Below are 5,571 nucleotides of genomic sequence, written 5' to 3' on the forward strand. Positions count from 1 at the left end.
ATCACACCTTATATAAGCACTCTACAATAATCATGCATACTTCTCACAAATCTATTGGATAGATGTAATATCCCAGCCCCTTGTGGCATTTCAGGTATGTCACAACATCTTCCCTCTTCTGGCCTGCCTTTTTTCCCAAGGTTGTTTTTACCATCACACTCAAGGCCATAATGTACCTCAGTTTCTCTGTTAACATAACAGTCCTTTGTTAGCATAACTGTACCCTGGGTTTTTTCCTTTGTTTACCTCAGATGGCTGCAGTCAGCTCCTGCAGAGACCTATGGCATTGTTCTATAAGCCATTCTCCAACATGCAGCCTCAACTCATTTCTATTGCTCACTTCCTTGGAGCACTGTGGGCTTGGCTGTGAATTCCCATTTAAATCCAGGGCACCCTGGAAGAAATCGGAAAGGAAGCCAAACAACCTTGAGAGATACGGTAGGTTGCTGATGCTGCCATGATGATCTACTCAGCATTTAGACTCTCAAGACTTTCCTGAGGAAAAGACCACCAGGAGCAGAGCGCAGGCTGAGCAACTAAGGGCTGTCTTGTTATGGCCCAAGGCCCACAGGATGAACTCCACTTCTGAGAGCCTTTGATCATGGTTGTATCTGTGTGCACCAAAAGGGGATTCTTCAGTGAAGTCACCTTGAACAGAAGGGGTTTTCTGAGTTAAAATCATACGGGGTGATACAGAGAAATGATTACTTGTTTTGAGACTTACTTATTTATAGAAAACTGCTTAGCAACTTATTTACTTACTTATACCAAGTTCTAGTATAACTTACAGTATTTTTTAAATATTGCTAAGAATCCTGCTTGCCCAGACTGTTCTATGGAATTTTACCAAAGACTACTGTGTTCATAAAAAAAACCAGATCACTGTGAAAATCTACCAAGAACTATAATGTTCAGCAAAATATTATGCTTTTGTCCTTGGGGAACAGGTGTGCTCTAATTAGTTGGAGTATTGGTAATGAGTAAAGATAGCCATATACGGATGGTAGAAGTTCTGTTGGTTCTCTTAGATAAGATAGAAGGAATAAACCATCTGAAAAACACTCTGGTTATTCAAGAAATTGGCCAAGGAAATCTGCACATTCTCCGGGGTAAAAACAGGGTGAGAAAGACTACGAGCCTTCCTCCCAAAGATCCCCGAAGACACCCACCAGGAGGCAATGGGCAGGTGCAAAGAGAACATAAACTGTTGACACCAGTCTTTGGAACTAACCCAGCCTTACTCATGCATATGTACGTTTGTGTTATGTAAACCAATGAATATGTATATCCACACTTTATAAGTTTTTGGTAAAATGTGCAGTGGGTGTGCAAGCTTTGTGGAGAGATCCCCTTGCAGCCCGGTGCTTTATAACTCTATTAGTGTTGTAGAGTCTTTTTTCAGGGGTAAGGCTTACAGGTAAGCATGTAAAAAACATCACACTGCAGTCTGAGAAACAAACTGCAGTATAATATCACTCTCCCTAATTGCATGAAGAGGTACATTCTTAAAAAATGATGCATTTTTCTTAGAGAAAAAACACTGAGCAGAGCAAGGCCATGAGGTAGAGGCAAAACAGAGCTAAAAATTACTTTTTATTCTAAGAAAGAATCAGAAATTAGAAAGAAAAAAATAAGTTTATTCTTGGAAATTATAAATTGTCGTTGTGCAAAAGGCCATGGCTTTTAAAAGTTCAGAGAAACAGCAAGAATACCTGGTCTGAAAGTACAGGCATCTGGCACGAGTCAAAGAAAACCATCATGTCAACAATATCAGCCAATCTGTTCTGATTCTATCTAGAGGGATGCATTGGTTCATTAACACAAGCCAGTCAATTTTTTTTTCCCCTAGATTCTTAAAAGCTTTAGCAGGTACAAAAAAATAAATGTGTGTGTTATTCATTACCTTAACAGCAGGGCTGAATCTTTGGATCCATACTAAAGAATCTGCTGCTTGAGTGAATGAGAAAACAGTAGTAGTAGACTGTAATCTAATACGTGGGGAGGTGCTATAGGAGGCACAGGATAGCAGTGAATTTCACAGATAGGTGCCATGCCAGTAGCTCATACATTTGGCAGCTCTGAGGACCTGGCTTCTACTTCAGAGGTAGGAGCTTTCAGGAGAGGCTGTGTCTCCTCAACCTCAGCAGTATCTGCAGTGCAGTTCTTTGTTACAGTTTTTACCCATCTGAATCTTCACATCCTTGATCACTTGTTCCCAGTCTCTCTTAAGATCTTGGGAACTCTGGCCTTTGGTAAGTGAGAATAGGTGGAGTAGATGCACCTTTTCAGACAAAACAACCATGGCGAAGAGGACAAGACCATAAGGGCCAGTCCTGTGTTCCTGTGCTCGTTTAAGCCCTGCCAGGACCAGAGAGCACGTTGCGATTGCCCCTCCCGCACCAGCAGCTGGTGGGGCTGGAAGTTAGGCACAGACCCTGGGCTAAAATAAGAATAAATTTAATACAACAGAGTGATAGAACAATCTGAACAACAGTGGCAATGATAACAACAATAAACAGCGATAACAGTGAACAAGACAAACAATATATAGAGAAATACCGCAAATGGTCAGGGAACAAAGCCAACGCGTGGGTCCCACCACCAAAAAGCCAAAGAGAAAGTAAAATCAAAGTTTCCTGCTCCTGGACAAGATGTCAGCATGGTATGAATAACCCAGCTGGAGATCCCTTCCCCCTCTCTCTTCTGGGGAAACTTTTTACCAGCTCAGTCAGCTTCGTGATTGCATTGTCCTGAAATCCTGTACCTCTGGCTGGGCATGTTCAGCTTTCATTGCCTCCTGCATTGTGTAACGCTCTGCTGAGAGGACCGAGGAAAACAGCAGCCTCTTGTGAGAGAGGCAGCTGGAGGTGACATTTGGAAAGCAGTGAATTCTTGGCCCAGAGTCCTCTTGGAAATTAGGGGCCCTCAGGCAGCAGGACTTAATCACATCTTCTGGTACTTCAGCAATTACTCCATAACACTTGCAGAAGCAAATCTATTAATTAAAATGAAAGACGTTGATAAACTGGTAGAAGTTCAGTGGAGGGCCACAAGGGTGGCTGGGAGCTGAAGTACCCACCTGGGACCCCTAACTCCTAGCCACAGGTGTGCCACCTCATAGGTCAAGCAGCCGTTAGCTGTGGGCAAGCTGGTCATGTACCCGCTTCTCCTTTAAATGGGTCCTGGGTGGCTGGGCCAAGCAGGCCACCTCTGCTGGTGGCTGCTTCCTCTATGGACTGCGTGAGCTTTGTGTGTATTAAATGTTAATGTGTTAAAATGACCCAATCTGCAGAGGGTCCAGGTTAAAATACATGTTTGATCATAACAACACTACTTTGTCATCGTTCTAGCAAGGATCCCTGAAGAATCTGCCAGTCCCCATAGTGATGTGCACCTGCCCTCTGTGGTGAGGCTGAGGGAGCTGGGCAGGCTCAAACTGGTGAGGAGATGGCTTCGGGGGTCCTAGTGGCTGTCTGCCTGGCCCCATGGGGAGGTTAGGGAGGGGTGGATCCAGGTACTGTAAGGAAGTGTCTAGCAGGAGGACACAACACAATGGTCATAAATTGGAAGAGACAAAGTTCTGACTTGAGATAAGGAGAAAAAAAGTCACTGTAAAGACAAGAACAAGTACTCCAGACAGGCTGTGTGGATCTCTGTCTTTGGAGATCTCCCAGACTTGACTAGAAGACACAGAGCAACTTGGTCTTCATTCACTGTTGATCCTTGGCAAGATTCTCTGTGACTCTGTGTTTTTTAGAAAATATAAAAGTATATAGAATTCAAGCCAGCAAAGCAGGAGATGGGTGTCCCATTCCAAGTGTACTAAAAAAAAAAAAAAAAGAAAAAAATCCACTGAGATACGAGGTTTAGATTTTAGCCTGATTTTCACAGAAAGCATCTGAATCTTTCTCATTTTCCCCATTTTTCAGTGATAAGTCAGACTGAGTTTTGGCTACCTTGAGCCTTTGCTGTGGGGTTGGTCATAACCAAAACAGTTTTGCTGATCATGAAGTGCTGGGCTGGTGGAATGCAGACAGTGTGAACATAGAATCACAGAATCAACTAGGTTGGAAAGGACCCTAAAGGTCATCTAGTCCAGCCGTGTACTAGGCATATTTACACACTCAAGCAGGTGATACTACATTTTAATACAGTATTAAGAGATCCTCATAACAAGCATGAAAGGGTTAAAAAGAAAAGACACTATTTGCACTTTAAATAACAACTTTCCAGACTTTTCACTTTTCTGTTTTTCCTCTTAAAATTTTGAGAAGCCCAAATTGACAGCTGATTCCTTAGATGCTGCAGAAAGAGATTCTTGCTACAGTGATATAAGGCTGCACTTGAATTATACCTTAAAAATAAAAAATGACAGCCTCATCATCTTGTTTGATGTGGCATTCGAACTGAAGCTACAGCTTCCATGTCAAATGTTGATAACAAACTGATGGAAGGAGTGAAATTTCTGCACTAATAGGATAAACTCATGTCTGTCATGCCAAAGTGTTAGGAAACATTATGAGATCTGGATGAAATCTGCCAAAAACTGTACACCATCACTTTCTAAATACCCAGTCTTTAGTGGTGCGCTCTGGAGATTTTTAAATGCATTGACTTCATTAGAAAACAAAATAGATATATAAATAGATGGTTTTGGTGTGGTCACATTTTTAGAAGAAAGGGTTATTTTAGTTGTCATGAAACACTAATTCCCCTTTAGTGCATGTTTATATTAGAACATTAATGAATTTTTATACCAAAGCAGGCCCTCCTTAATTATAAATGGTAGATACTCTTTAGGCCCCAGAGGGAAGGGGGAAGATTGTGTGACCAGCATGAGTCCCGTGACCATGTGTGAAATTATAATAAAATTAGCAATGGATGGACAACAAATTGGAAGCAAGGTTACTGTAATTTGAGGGAAGGAGTTGCTGGAATTTTTTAGTGCCTAGTATTTTTCACTGAACTTCAAAAGCAGAATGACTGCAGTGAGTGTGACAGCCTCTATGTCATCCCCAAACAGGGGTGCTATAATAGGAAAGTGTCACATCTGTGTGTATACTACTCTGCAGCTGAGGAAATGGCTTTGGAACAGGTGTATTGTTATAATTATGCATGTCTAGGAAGGACCTATGGGGGCTGTGGGAGCTGCTTTTGGTCAATGGTGACTGCCTTGGTGTGAATCTCAGAACATGAAGATTGTTCCAAAAACATACAAGCTTAGAATACACCATATTTCTAGTCATCTCGCAACAGTGCTAGAGTGCTGCAAGAACCAGAGGCTACAGAGTGCTTCTGAAATCAACAGACACATTTTTACAAATGTGCTATTGCTGATGCTTATTTAATCTTTCAGCAGCTGGAGATGCACTGAAATGTTTAGACAGCAAATACAGCACAAGATTCTGTGGCTGGAGCTAAGTTAAGTTTTAGATTATCTCGTGTGTTGATCAGGTTATTATTTGATGATAATGTGGCCACACTCATTACATTCTCACTGCACTAATGCCTTCATCCCGAACTGTGGCAAGCTGAACTGGTACCAGTAAACATAAAGGCTGAATAAGGCTG

The sequence above is a fragment of the Athene cunicularia genome (genome assembly GCF_003259725.1).
Source record: "Athene cunicularia isolate RWA chromosome 1 unlocalized genomic scaffold, athCun1 chr1_part2, whole genome shotgun sequence".
Classification (NCBI taxonomy): Eukaryota; Metazoa; Chordata; class Aves; order Strigiformes; family Strigidae; genus Athene; species Athene cunicularia.